This window comes from Brienomyrus brachyistius, chromosome 6 (genome assembly GCF_023856365.1).
Source record: "Brienomyrus brachyistius isolate T26 chromosome 6, BBRACH_0.4, whole genome shotgun sequence".
NCBI classification, from domain to species: Eukaryota; Metazoa; Chordata; class Actinopteri; order Osteoglossiformes; family Mormyridae; genus Brienomyrus; species Brienomyrus brachyistius.
The window spans coordinates 25,491,264-25,507,628 of record NC_064538.1 but is presented as its reverse complement, the minus strand read 5'-3'; positions in this window follow the sequence as shown (position 1 = coordinate 25,507,628).

The window sequence follows — 16,365 nt, the reverse complement described above, 5'->3', positions numbered from 1 at the left end:
ACCTTAGTGTACAGATATTTAAGAGCATAATGAATTTGCCACAGGCCCACGGCGGGTTTCGACAGCATGATGCATTTTAAAAAGGATGGAATGACATAGTATTCATGCAGTTACAGCAAAATGATAAAAAAAGAAACAGTTTATATTCATTTATGCTACTATGTGGAAAAGGTCGCCAAAAATCACAAATCACTTGAGCAGGACTGGCACAGTGTCCATCACGCTTTGTCCCTCTCAGCAGGATTGATCTTGATTAAACGTAAGGTCTTTGGTGAGTTGCAGGCGGATAGAAAAATTAGGAAGGGAGGTGGGAAAGCATACGGTCCTGTAGATTTGAAAATGCACAGTGTGTATCACACAGTGTGTGTGTAGGTTTGGCTTATATTACATTGTGGAAACCAAGTGTCCCCCACAATTTAATAAAGACCAGTTTTTTAACATTGTGGGGACCATTTTTCAGGTCCCCACAAGGATCTGTGAATGTAATCAAAAAAGTCAAAATGCCAAAGTACAGTATTTTGTTTGCTTACTTATAGTTAAGGTTAGGGCTGGGTAGGGGTGAAGGTTGTTAGGCTGGGATAGTTTTCCCCATAGAAACGAATGGAGAGTCCACATACGCACACACTTATACAGTGTGTACATACACAGAAACACACACACACACTGTGTAGCTCTAAATGGTATATTGATTGCCTAAAACAATAGGAATATCATGCACCTATGCTTGCTTATTCCAGATCTGGCTCTATATTTTTATATTTATACTTCAGGAATTCAACATAGACATCTTTTTTAACTAGTCTGTCCAGAATTTTCTCAGTCATAACCCATAAACTTATCACTCAGTAGCCTCCAGGCAGATGGTATCCGTATGATAGTATCATTTGTTCTAAGGGAAAATGAAGAAATACAGTTAGGTAAACACACACACACACAGACACACACACACACACACACACAAACATATATAATGTTGTACTGTTTTGTAATATTAAATTTGTAAGTAAACACCTATCCTTATTATTCTTATTTAATTATTATTATACACACATATGTTCTCCTGTCATTAGTATTGAAATTCCTTTGAAAGTATTTGATATGCCTTGGTTGAAAGAATGTACATAAACACTTTTTAAATTGACTAACAGATTCTGTAAGCAGTTTCCTTATATTCCCAGTGAGTAAAATATAACCAGCAAAATACATTGTGGTTTGCATAAATATTTCTTAATGTTATAGTTATTTGTCAGGATTGGTCCCTGTCCTGCCCCCTTCAGAATGTGAGTTCCCTGTTTGACGAGCATCCCATTTGTTCTTAGCACCTACTGGGTTCTGCTGTTCCCCTGATCACTGTTTAGCTTAATGGGCTGAGCAGGTGGCTGTACTATGAAATCTCCCCTTTTGTTGTGGGTTCGACTATGTTTAGTAATTTACATTTATGGTTCTTGGTTTGTTCCTGTGTTGGTGTATTTCTGTATGGTTACTTCTTTTGTTCCTGGTTGATCTTTCAGTTTGTAGTAATGTTAATTACCCTTGTTTTAGTCTCTCCTAGTTTTGATCCATTCTTCTCTTATGGCCCACACTCATTCCTCTGTTTTTAGTGATTGTTAACTACCCCAACCTGTCTCTTGTTGAAACTAATTATCTGGGTATTTAAGTTCTTATCCACACTTCAGTCCTTCAGTCAGTCATTAAGTGTGCATGTGCTAATTGCTGTCTGCTTCCTCTTCCTCTTCCTTTTCCTTTATGTGTTGTTGCCTTGTTTCCTCCTTTTTCCCCATTGATGTACAGTTAATGTTTGGTTGTCTACCTTCTTTGTTTGTCTGCTTGTAGTTCCTTTGTTTGCTTTCACTTTTGTTTAGTTTTTTTTTATCTGAGAGCCGCAAGATGCATCATCTTTCCACCATGTCATGAATTATCTGTACTTCTGGTCAGATTGTCATGTAAGTCTTAAAACTAGTTAAAGAGAAAATAAATTAATCAAATTATGCAAAAACATTATACTTGTTACTTTGTTTGTTGTGGAAAACGACCCAATGTTATACAGTGTATTTGTGTGTGACTTTTGCTGTCAGTAGCAGTGCAGCAGTAACTTCAACTAAATGTTTCCAGTAACTGTTGATTAGTCCTGCACATTGACTTGGAGGAATGAATTTTAGCCCATTCCTCCTTACTGAACATCAGCTCACGAATGCTTGCAGACTTCCTCAAATGAGCTGCTCACTTCAGATTGTGAATTTTTCATACTGCTGCAGCCCTACTTCTGACATTCAGAACTTTGTCAAAATTTATTTATTGAAAAATATACATCTATCTGTTTGTCCATACTGAAAAACTGAGAGCATATAGCCTATCCCAGGGAACATGGGACAGTGCGATGCCATCCATCACAAAGCATGCAGTTGGACACACAGTCACGGTGGAAGATTTCGAAACACTAGTTCACATGACAGGATGTCGTTGGACTGTGTGAGTGAAATGGAGTACTCAAAGGAAAGGATACCCTTGACAACATAGAAATAATAGACAGACGTCTGTGTGAGGCCGTACATCTTGCTATAAACAAAAATATGGTTTTGTTTAGGTTTATACTTTGAAAATTCATTGGTCATCTGAACATTTAATTATTGATATCACAGTAATTTTAAAGGTTCCCTGAAATCATGCTTTTACTGGTCATCGATGCATTCATGATATGTGAATTTGCCCAGAAAGGTTCTTTTTTTATTTAGCTAGTTTACTGTATGCAACTTGACCTGAAAATACGTATTACATATTGCATGTGCAGGTAAATTACTGTCAAGAGCTCTCTCAATGGCTTTTTTTTTAAAGTAATACTATTTCTCATAGTGGACATGGCCAGTTTGTGCATAATGCATTTCATGCTTGTCCAAGTCATTACATTCTGCTATATTCCTTCCTTCTGCCTCCGCAGAATCCTCCCACAGGGTTAAGTGTGAATAACGGAAGTGATTACACGACCTGCATCATTTATTTTTTTTCCCAATTTCAGCCTATGATGTTATCTATAAATATTGATGTTTTCACAGGTATGCTAAATATAGAGTTATAGCTCTGATACACATAGTTTTATATTCATAAGTGATATTTAGCCCCAGGTTAAGAACAAGATCTGTCCCATAAGTCTGTCTTTAAGTCAGATTTGTAGGTAAGTCAGAACAATAATAACGCAGTACATAATAATAGTAGTGGTAGTAATAATTATAATATATAAGTATAATATATTTATAATTAAAAGTAACTACATGTGGTACTGTACTACACTATACTGCAGTTTGAACCAACATTCCGCAGAAGACCCTCAATGTTTTCTTGAGTGTCACAAATAGAGCATGCATTTGTTATCACAAACCATTGTATTTAGCTCAAATGTTTAATATAATAGGCTTTATGGCAGTTTGTACATAAGTACGAGTTGTTTGAAAGTCTGATGTTCTTAACCTGGGGACTGCCTGTAAATAAAGTTTCTATTACAAGGCTAGTAAACAGGATACTGTATAAATATGGAGAATACATTGTAGATTGTAATTGAAAATGCATTGTTGAGAGTAGAAGTACACCATAATTTGCAATTGCATAAACGGAGCTTATATAAAGGAGAGATGCACTTATTTCACCACAAAGAAGATCAGAGTCACTATTGCCATAATAGGTTGCCTTCTGATACTCTGTTTTTATGACTGATTGCTCATTTGTTCAACATTGCACAACCAACAATTTGATTAGGCAATATAGATGAGGAGACTGCGAACCTGGAGGGGAGCTCATTATATCAGCATGATTGCAAGGTGGGAAAGGAGTCTCATCACAGTTAAAGCTGTGATGGGCAATTGCTAATGTAGTCTTGTTAAGCCCCGTATGTCATGATTCTGAGAAGCTGTTCTTTGATAGTGTTCTTTTGAACTAGAATTTCACTCATGCATTTTCAGGCACTTCTGGGTCACATGCCTTCCATGTTCTGTAAATTGTTTCATATGTTTTTGCCATTCTACCATATGTCATGTCCTGACCTACAGTAGCTACCAGATACATCCTGGATTCCGAGTTTATCAAGACTTCCACAAGGGGGCCTCCAGGAGTTGCCCATAGAGGGTGGGGTAGCTGGAGAGCAATTTCAAATTTTCACCCTCAAGTGTCACCTGCTTACCAGCTGGTGTAGCTTTCCCAAAAGCGATCGATCTTAGCGAATAACTAACAAGAATTACGTAGGTAAAAGAATGAGTGAAGTCTACGTGCGTTTCCCAAAACCTTTGTTATTTCAGTATTAATAAACAAACATTAAATAGTCCTTTGTTGACTTCTCTCCAGCCAATGCGTCAGAAGGGCACAAACTGTCGATAGGAGAAACAGGAGTATTTCAATGGCGAAATATGTTGTGTGATTGTCACACCAGACATACACAAATATATATATATATAAACTAAGTAGAAAATCAATAACACACCAAAATCAATAACTCAACCTATCTGTTGAAAATAAAGAATATTGTGATATTGTATCCCTATAAAAAAAGCAATAGTGAGCAGCAATCGGAAAAGAAAGTTACCCCTTTCAAAACAAGCCTTAAAACAGCTTATTGAGGAGGTGGTCAAATATATATATTAATAAAATAATTACTGGAATATTGAGCAGCATATGACACATAACAAGAACAACACAGCAACATTCAGGGGGAAATTCAAGGACTTCTGTAGGCATTTTGTAGTCGCTTCCATATGTCCAAAGCACCTTCTACGGCAGTGTGCGGTGTTAACCTCTCCTCAGCCATGGTTTGGGGATTCAACACTGGTTACTTACTTACCTACCATTTTTTGCCATCTCACTCCAAAGCTGGACCAGATATAAGTATCGTACGTTAAAGGATTGTGTGCATCAACAAACAGTCTGACAAAGGAAAAACTAAATTGGTACTGATCTCGCTGTTTCTATCCAGGAATTTTTCATGACAAAAATGTCTAAAGTTAAAATCCGGTAAACTTGGATTTTATCACAAGCAACTCCGGGCATGAATGTGGGGGACACCCTGACTGGAATGCCAGTCCACCTCAGAGGACATACACACTCAGTCACATATCGCCAAGAGATGCCAAGTTTGCCTCACTATTTATTTTTGGAAATAGAGATCCTGAAGGAAACTGAGATGAACACATGGAGCTTCTCAGAGCTGCACTTAGGATTCACACCTGTACCCATGAGGTGTGAGGCTACGGTTTTACCCACTGAGACCCACTTTGCCAATCAACCATCTGTAGAGGGTACTTTTATGCTACAACTCTTCATAAACATATAACTCTGTTAATCGAAAAAATAACCTCTACAGTGTGTCTCACTCAATCTCCATAAAATATCAACGGCCTCCCCGTGCATTTATATAAAATTTCAGCTAATTCAAAATGTCAATTATTGAATCACCTGACACACCGATGTAAAATGACCAACAGGTTTAAACTTTAAATAACAATTTTACATATTTCAAGAATTACATTCTGACAATGGTAGCAATATTCCAGAGTGATTTTCTTATAAACATTCGTTCCAATTTTGATGGTTTATAAAGGGACATAATGACATCCCTACATAATCTGGTAAATGCAAAATCACTGGTGACTCATACAGTAGGTGAATTCAATCATTATTCGGTCAGTACAGCAGGTACCAAAAAAAATTACTGAAGATGAGTGTAAGAACCTTTCAGGAGGAAATTAGCTTGTTATAAAAAATAAGGTGCAAGTGATTAATAAAAACTTCTGCTGCTGCAGTGATAATGGTTGGTTACAAAAATATGTTTATTGCTCATCTGGTAAAAAAAAGCTCAGTTTATCGATGCCAGCTAGAGAGCCATATGACAAAATACAAGTCTACCTGAATATCTGATTAGCCAATGCACATCTGAGTAAACAGTATGCCATAAAAACTAGAAAATATATAAAAATTTAATAAACACATGTACTGTACAGTAGAATTTTGCAGCACAATATTTGGCATCGCTATCCAGCACAGATGTGGGTGGACATTATTTTTTACATTTTCTTAATATTATAATTTGTGAGTTTTTACATGTAATGTTTGGTATCCACTGATCCCCCATTTCCTTTGATCTACTGCCATTTGACTCCAGATGTACACCAAATTTGAATTATTACATCACCAACCCCACATAATTACAGTATGTATGAAGAAAAAAACAGCAAATTTAAATTTTTTATTTTCTTATTTATTTGGATGGGTATAATAGGCATATTAATAATTTTTTTTCCAACAATTATATAAAAATGCTCTGTACTTTAAAAAATGAAAAGGTAGAAAAGTTGTTCTGGAGACATTTTCAAAGCTCAACCACAGAAAGTGCCGTTATACAGCCTGGTTAATGACATTCATTCATCCATCCTTTTTCCATAACCACCAGTACAGTGCAGAGTGGCTTTTAGCCAATCATAGGAAGCGGAGGACACTACACAGCCAGGGGACAACTGAATGGGGTAATAGTCCATCATGAACCGCATGCAGTGACATGCATTAGGGAAGAATTCAGGGGTACTAAAGTACAACCCCATTTTTAAAAATCTGGGACTCTGTGCATAATGTGAATTAAAAATAGGTTGCAGTGATCTACAAATCATATAAACCCATATTTTGAAAACATCTGGGACATCGTGGAACAAAACATGTGACAAAGGAGACCCTGAACTGCTGAACAGTTTAAATCCTATATCAGGCAAGAAGGGGCAACATTTCACTTTCAAAACTGGTCTCCTGAGATCCCAAGCATTTAAGGAGTGTTGTTACAGTAAAAGGAGAAGTGATGCAACACAGCGGTAAACATGTCCTTGTCCTAACTTTTTTGAGAAATGTTGCTGGAATCAAATTCAAATTGAGTATATATTTGTCATAAAACAATAAAATTTCTCTCTTTCAACATATCATGTGTTGTCTTTGTTCTATTTTCAATGAAATATGGGTTTAAATGATTTGCAAACTGTTGCATTATATTTTATTCCTATTTTACACAACATCCCAACTTTTTTTTTGCAAACGGTAGGTATTTCATGAAAGTAGCTAAAGAAAGCCAGACTTTCCCGAAAAAGTCAGACTCAAACTAGCGGCATCTCTAAACTTAGCCTCATATCCTTCCACTAATGCAGTTCAGCTTTAACTAATCAAGGCTCATACAAGACAGGCTTGCATAGCCTCACTTAGTGTGTACGCCTGAGATGTTTAAGAAGCTCAAATGACTGGATGAACGATAGACCGCAAACGCTGCTGATGGAGCTGTATGAAAAATATAGCGATGTAACCCCTGAAAAAGGTAATACTTTGGCCATAAATAAAGCCAGGAAGTTGGCTTGTTGAAGAATTGCAGACAGACTAAATGTATTATATATACATTATACATACATTATGTAAATGTTACAAGTAACTAATACAGTGGCATGATGGTATAGTGGTTTATGCTGTTGCCTTATATCGCGAAAGTTCCTTGTTCGATCCCCATAACCAACAGGGAACCTTCTGGGTTAAGTTAATGTGTCATTCTTACTATATAATGTTATTCTGTATTATTTTTTATCTTCATAAAATACTTTTAATCGCATCCATGTGAAATGTTCTGCACAAATACCCATATCTTGCTATTTTACTAATAAACTTCCAAAATAGACTAAACAAAATATAAAAAATATCTTCCTGTTCATATTACTTTAACGTTTTTTCTTTTCATTTTCAGTCATTGTATTTCATGTTTCACCTTCGTAATATTGGTACAGTTTTATTTTAATTATTTTGGAATTAGTTGGAATGCTGAGACATGATTTTTATAAGCTTTATTATATTTATTACATGATATGAGTGGTGAGAGTGTGGAATTTTGTCCGACGGAACGATCTTTTGGGAATCTGTTCCCACACGTCGGATGTCCTTTGACACACTGCTTAACTAAGCGGGACAGTTAACCTGGTCCGGAACAGACTTGTTCACCAAGTTACCATGGTAGCTCAGTGGGGATTCACTTAGTACACGTTGATGGTTAAGTGATTAATTATAAATGATGGATGGATGGATGGATTTAAAAGGAAAGTACTAATATATAACCACATGTCAAATTATTCTTCTCTTGTGGATGTAAAACAGCCTGCAATCCAGCCTTTATTGTAACCCTACCCTATTTCTCTTATTAAGAGTGTGGGACTGAACACTCTCTAATGCCTGGTACATAACTAATTTTAAATAACACATAGAAAATTAGCATCACACCCTATAGATGCTCTTGGATTGTTTGCAAATATCAGTACTAAAACTAGTTGTCTGCAAGATAAGTGTATTTAATGAGAAAAGATTGTGTTGCAACTAAATGTAAAATGGTATGATCCCTTCAATACAGGCAGTACAAGTATTAAAAATATATTTTTTCATCATTGCGCTTGGCTTTACTTTCACACATCCTAATAGAAGTGAGATTCAATTCTAAGCTGCCCATTTACCGCTGCTTACAATCAGATAAGCCCTTCAGCATTACCTGGAAAAAATGTGAAAACTTCAAGGTGCTTAGTGATGCAATCATAAACGTCCCCCAGTGGATGATTTGTGGTCTTGGGCAACAGGAACTAGAACATTGCCACCCTTAACAGTTTTTAATGAGTCTCTCAAGTGGGCTTTATGTTGGCCTTTGGTGGTCATTTGCCAGCTAAACAGAATGATGACAAGGAATACTGATGAATGTGTCTGAACGACCCAGCCCAAAACCTCGTAGGAAACCTGTGTGTGTTTCACAGTCACAATGTAAAAATGTATTACCTAGCATTTTAACAAGTTGTAATTGATCCATTTATAATTATTATTTAAATAATTCATTAGCATTATCAGCAAGCCAATATAATTCTTTCATCAGTTTTAATTCTTGGTTAATCGTTCAGTTATTTACTTTGGATTCACTGTTCCCTTCACTTTCTCCTCTAGCCCTTTAGTATATTTTCCCTAGTGATCCGAGAACACAGAAAATATCATGCTGGGATCCTCTTGTCACCTCTTCTCTGCTTGCTTCTTTATCTTCTGTGTCTGAGTCTTGGCAACAGATAAATACCCTAAGGCTCAGTTTACGAGGATGGTTTATCTGTATTGGTAGAAAATCAGAGGACCATCCATAGCAGGGTCAATAAAATGTAGTTTTATCTAAATATCTATACATTGTCATTGCTAGAAATCTGGCTGAGGATCATGTTTTATTTCAATTTAATTAAATATGAAAAATTATTGTCAAAACTAAATAGAAATGCAGTTTTTGTGACACCTTACCATGGTGTTCACTGTCATATTTTGAGGCTTTTGACTATCTGGGCTGGACTGATAAAATGAGAAGCTTATCCACTAAATGTATCTTTTCATTGTTTTAATTCAGATCACTTATATAGCAGCTTACTGTAGTATTTTGCCCCTTGTACAGTAGGTGAATTAAGTTGATACCGTTGAATGTTCTAACGAACAGCTTATTTTTTCTGTCTGGAAAAGAACTGCATTATCAGTAGTTAAGGTCATAAAACCTGGGAAACACATTCGTATGCAGTCTTTTCATCAAAGGTTAGACTGCATACAATATTACTATACAGGAACACACTATTAGTTTGGATCACTGGCTCTGCTGTTCTCTGTTGATCTCATAGCTTCCAGTTCAAGAATGTTGTCATAACATAGAAAATTGGTTTTGACACGGAAAAATCAGAGATTCTTGTAACAGGCAGCTTGTTGTTTTTGACAGTTCATTTTACCCTGGAGCAACAACAGGCAATGTTCTAACTTCCAACACACTACAAGAACACATTGCAATAAATACATTTAGACAGTAGCACAATTATTTTTCATAGAGGAGCTTTAAATGTTTGAAAACTCACCTGCAGTATACATTTGTACTCTGGGATTTTCAAGGGCACTTATCGTACTTAAACAAAGACAAAATTTAAATATTTGAAACACACACTGTTTCCAAGATTAAGTACACATAGGTAGCAGAGAGCTTAGTGGTGTTATTTACCAACAACATTTACACTTTAGTCTCTGACATGAGCATGATCCCTGTGCAAACACTGAGGAATGCATGATGGATATTTATCAATAAATTATTAATTTTTCACTAGCCCAGTAACCCAGGATCACCAAATTAGAATGCGTACACATACTATTCATGCATGCAGATAGTGTTTCACCATTCGGGACAGGACATAGGAATTTACAGCAGTGAAAAAGAACACATGATAGAACAATGACAAATTATTATACTTTTGTAAAATATTAAATTTTGGTTGAGAGGCGGCTGATTAGTAGAGATGTTGGTGTCAGGTAATGCAGTATTTTTAGAAACTTTCACAGATAATGTTGACCATTTATCAATGCTGACTAATAATAGCTAGTAGCTTCTTTCTGTGATACACAAACTACAATGCATCTGGAACGACCTGTGAAATTCTGCCTCTCATTTTTTGCATGAAGATTTTGGCTGGGTTCAGCAACTTATCCAGAATTGTCAGTTAAACCTGAGTTCTAATAATGCCGCATCCAGTCAAGGAGACAATGCAGTGTGAGGCTTCGCCCCACCCTGGAGAGTCAAAATAGTGTCTTACAATGTCAGAAATGTCTCCTCTAGGCATTACATTGGTTCAGATGGTGACTGTAGGCCAATTTTTTGTGACACAAACTCTAGACTGACCCCCCCGCCCCCCATAGTTATGGTGTTGATTCAACACAGAAGTATAAATCAGGCTTTACTCATCGCAGTGACATAGACCTTCACGTATAATTTCAGATTTGATCATATATTAGGCATTAGTATAAATTTCACAGTACATATTAAAACATCATCATACTGTACAAAACATTTTCCATTGGATGCTAATTTCAATAAACTGTAGCCATATTTAGCCTATATCCTTAGTCTTCAATTGTGTAACTTTTAACCTGTTCAGTTGATGCTTAGAAATTGATGCTAACAAAACTTGTTTTTAACAGTTTCATGGACAGTCGTATGGATGTATTTCAAACTTTGCAGACACATTGTGTGACAATCTGGAGGTCATCACATTTTTACACAGATCATCCCAAAATTGAAGTGGAACCGCAAAGTGATAGCAAAATAAGGCTAATTAGCGTGATAACTCAAAAAGTATTTTACAGATCTTTTTCGACCTTTGCAGACATGTTTTAAGCTCAAAGATCTTAACCTGATTAATTGAGAAAGATTAAACTAAAATCGAATAAATGCTGCCTAGTCATAGCAAAGAAAAGGGCAGTTAGGACGCTTGGTCTTGTCAGCATGATAACTCAAAAATGATCTTGCTTTGATGAGCTTTGCAGGCACATTTTCTCAGTGAAGACCTGTACTAATTATGAGATAAATCATACCAAAATTGCAGCAATAGCATGAGTTGAAAGCTAGAAGCTACCCTTTTTGATCTCTGATGGATCCTATTATTTCACAAAAACATTATATAGATAAAAATCTACACCTTGAACAGATTCAACATCAACCTCAAACTTGTAACTGCAATGACAGAGGGTAGCTGAGAGCAAAACCAGAGCCTGTAGCTGCCATTTTGTGAACACAGCCAACGTGGATGTTTTTGGATGGATCTTTTTTGCAAACTTCCCAGGAGCCTTGCACATCCCAGTATTTTTTATAAAATTGAGGACTTCAGTCCTGCAGAACAGGGTCTATTGTGAGGGTAGCTAAGCATGAGTGTGACTCGTAATGAAGCTGGAATGTTAAGGGTATAGTTTGAGATTGGGCCTATGCCGTACTTATGGTGTCGATTCAACACAAAAGTATAGATCAGTCTTTACAAATCATGGTAACGCAGACCTCAAGTGTGATCGGCCCGTTTGATAGCATTCGCTGTTTTTATGCGAGTGAAGAAAGCGAAAGTGTGCTTATATTGCTGATTGAAACTGAAGTGCTATTTATATCTAACATTAAACAACCCACCATAAGACTGTAACAACAGGTTTACAAAACACTCAGGATGACACCCGACAATAAATGCAACATTCAAATCTATGTATCACCTAATATTTTGGTGGTTTAATTGCAGTGCAACACAAACACACCGACACACAAGTATAAATGCATGCAATGGCGTAGGCCACTTGTGTAGATCATGGTGTAGGCTCGATGCAGAAGTATAATTCAGGCTTAATTGCATTGCTGGATAGGTGCACATCAGGCTACAGTGCAGGCTTTGGTGTAGGATTGGTTTGATGCAGAAGTATCAATCAGCCTTTTAAGCCATAGTGAATGTGCTAGTGCTCCTGTGAGAGTGGAACAGACGAAGACGCCCTCGTCTTGATGTACCTCAACTGACCGACATTGAATGCGTCATGTGTTTCTGAGTGGATCATGAATCGCTCGGTTTTTGAAATACACATACATACGTACATTTCATCCATACACCGCATACACATTTTTTGTCAAAGGGTTCTCCGGTTTGTGAGAATAATCAAACATAAGCATTTTAGGCTATCCCCCCATGCTTTCATTTTCAAAGTAAAAAGGTTTCTGTGGATTTCAATTGGGGTTCACAATGTAAATGAAATAGTCTATGTTCCATTTTTTTTATCATGGACGTGACCCTCTTTTCTTGCTTGATGATTTAGTTGTACTTCTTGCACGGCTGTGCCTTCTTTTCCGAGATTAGTGTGGTGAAGGTGTCCACGCTGATGAGGGGAGAATACGCTGAACTGAAACGTAACTCTTTAAGCACTGTTTGATGTAAGTGCTTGATGGGAGAATTGACCCAAAAGTGCATAAAAACAAAAATTCTAAATAAATTGCTCTTGTACTACAGTAAAACAATATGTAGTCAAAAGAAACAGCAAATTCAAAATGCAGGCTGAATGTTTTTGGCCTGTGTGTTACAGTTGCTGGAAGCCACGTCAATGTAAATGTGAGAAAATACTAGATTTTTTGTATCATTTTTAGCACATTTACATGTTTGTGCACATGTTTTGAGGGACTGTGTGCATCTTTCTGAATTAAGATGATCTGTGCTTGTTATTTGAGGATCCAGTTCAAATCGCAAGACTGACAGTGATTTTACAGTTGGGCCCTTGAGCAGGGCCCTGAAGCCCATATTGTTCCAGGGATGCTGTCTGACCCTAACCTCTCAAAAGTATGTCACTGTCTACATAAGTGTCTCCTAAATTAATTAAATAAAAATCAAAATAATGTAGCAAAGCACAATTCAAAAATACTCACCGTTCCAAGAACTGTACCTTTTAAACAAACAACTCTGTTACTCTTACTGTAGTATTTCCTAAGAGAGCTTTTATTATTCTGCTCAGAGTTGATTCTTTTGGAAGTAACAGTACTTGTACTTGAATAGATTTTTTTCCAGAACTCTTTCCACCCTTGAAAAAGAAGGGTCGGGACTTTCTATCAGGAAGGGAAGAGGCCAAGGGCAGAAGGGCATATAGGGGAAGGTGTGCATCCGGCTTGGGAGGCTTTATGGATCATAGCCAGGTGGTTTCAGCTAACTGAATGCCAACAATCAGAGAGGGAGGTTGATGGCACCAATCTGATGTCAGTCTTCAGGAGACTGCAGACAAACTGCTACATGGCCATCTGTTCCACAGTCTCTTCTGGGGAGAACACCTCCAGCTGCAGCCATTGCATGCAGGAGTCAAGTAAATGCTGCGTGAAGCCAAAGGCACGTTTGTCATCTGTTCATTTTTAGCATCCCTCACCTGTACACTGTCCTGTACACTCTCGCCAAATTTCCTCTGGCTGGAAAGAAAGAAAAGTTTGCTGTTGTCCTACTCTAAGGATTTCTAGGACCAGCAATGAGGTCTTACTGACATTGGTTTAGTTCTCTCTTCTCAGCTTTTGCAACCACTTCGAAACTCAAAGCAGCAAGAACTAAGATGTGTTTTTTGTGGAAAATAGTAAACCCAGGGCTAGGCAGAAGGTGAATAAATCATAGTTTTAAATTTTCTTATTCTTTGGAACAAAATGGTGCATTTACTGCTGCAGGAATAATATTTGGCTACAATTTTTACAGTATAAATTGCTGTAACACTTCACATAATGACCAAGCTCAAAAAGATGATGTTTTGAAATATTTAAAAAAAGGTTCCAATTTCAATCATAATTTTTTTCTACCCACACTTCAGCAAGCATTTGGACGGCTTTGGGGCTTTCGGGGTGTCATACAGAAACAGATGCTCAGATGTGATGGATGTGTAAAACCTTTGTCTTTAACATGGTAGCAGAATCTCAATATAATTTCAAGATTTTTTAAAATCAAAATCTTAGATTAAGTTAGGGTTAGTTTCTGTACGTCAGTGTTGTTGTTTTCTGACTAGTGGCTGTAACTAATCTTCCGGTCAAACAAAAAACTAAAATGGCAATAAATACGGAACTAAATGTGAACTAAATATATCTCATATCAGTATGGGTTTCTCTAAAAATAATTATTCTATGCAAATTTAATTTGCTGAGTACATCGCTAATAAAAGTTCTTCACCGGATATAGAACAGAGACAACTTCAACATTTCATGACTTCCAGGGGGTCCTGTTTCATCTTCTGCTTCCCATTCACCAAAAATGCACCTCTCCCAGTATGCTGATTGCAGTATTCATGTTGGTACACAGTTACAGTGATACTAATTAGCCACAAAACCATGATGTAGTAACAATAAATAGCTCTCTTGTTTTGCATGTCTTGGTTTTACCTGGGTGTTCTACTTTACTCAGAATTTACTGTTGAAATATTAAAAAGACTGCATGAGGAAGAAAGTCTGGAAAAAAGATGCCGTTTGTATTTTTCTGCATTGTAGGTTAAATAGCTTTTAACATACTACAGAGCTGAAAGTCTTAAATTGGTACTGTAGTCATCAACATCTTCCTTGAACAGCAAATGGCACAAAAAGTTAAATTCTCCTTGCCTGACAAGGAAGTCACAAATAAACTTTCGTATTAGCCACAAACTGTGGCGAAAAGGCATGAGAAATTATACAGGCCTGGGCAATCTGCAATTACTCTTTGGACAAAAGCACCTGCTTAATAAATGGACATACATAAAAATTTAATTACTAAATCTTTGTTATAAAGAAATCTAATGTTGGTATAAATGTTTTTCATTTCAAGCTACAGTAATTATTGCTTTGGGAGAATTTTACGTTGGTACCGTCACGCCCAGCTCGTACGATCCTCGTGTGTGCCACGCCCCCCTGCTTATCCACGTGTGCTTCCCTGATCGTACCCAGCTGTGTCTAATTATTTTTCTCCGTCTTGTGTATTTCAGTCCGCGTCTTGCCCTGGTTCCTTGTCTGTCATTGATGTCAGTCTCCCTGAGATGTTTCCTGCACCCCGTTATTGTAATAAATCCCCGTATTTCCCCGTATCCTGCCTGCCTGCCTGCCTGCCTGCCTGCTTTGCCTGTTTCCTGCCCGTCCGCCGCTCCCGTTAAACGGTGATCCTGACAGATACATTTCAGAGATTCATTTTTCCAGTTAAAATTATGGTAACTAAGTCGAAATTATATAAGAATATTTAAGAAATATAGTAAATTGATTATAGTTAAAAAATATTATTATTATACGCTCATTTGTAAGCAAAATATGTTATTATTAAAACTATCATAATTACTCGATTAAACTGAATTACTTGATTACTAAAAGCCACTGATTAAAAAGAATCACTTATATGGAAGCACTTAAAATTAAAAATGAAAATGCAGTAGTCTCTCAGTATTGCAAAGCAGAACTTAAAATAGCACCTCAGAACTACAGTATTGTAATGCAAATGCACCTTAAAAGAAGACATTTGGGTTTGACAGACTCACGCAATAATGCAAGGTTAGCCATAGATATGTGGCATTTACCCTTTCGGAGTAGCCTAGCCTGTCTCACGTTGACTTAAATTATTTTGCTTAATTTACTTTCTAAGATCTAAAATATCGCTGCTAAAACAAAGGTTAGACCTGTCGGTTTCCTGCATCATCTTGCATAATATGGTACACAACAATCATATAGTAGTAGTAGTAGTAGTAGTAGTAGTAGTAGTAATCGCGAGGGCCCCCCCCACCACCACCAGCACCACCACAACCACCACAATTCAAGGGCCCTTGGCAGCCAATAGGGTCACGGGCCCTTGTAGGCAGAGGATCAAAGAATGTAGGCCCTCTAAAATAGACAAACGAAAATACATTGTTGATAAGCGTTGCAAATTGTTTTGGGCTAGGGGCCCCATGGGCCCCCTGCACCCCAAGGGCCCCGGGGGCAGCGGCCCCGCTGGCCCAGTCCGTAATCCATCCCTGGTAGTAATAATAATAATAATAATAATAATAATAGGGGGGCGGCATGGT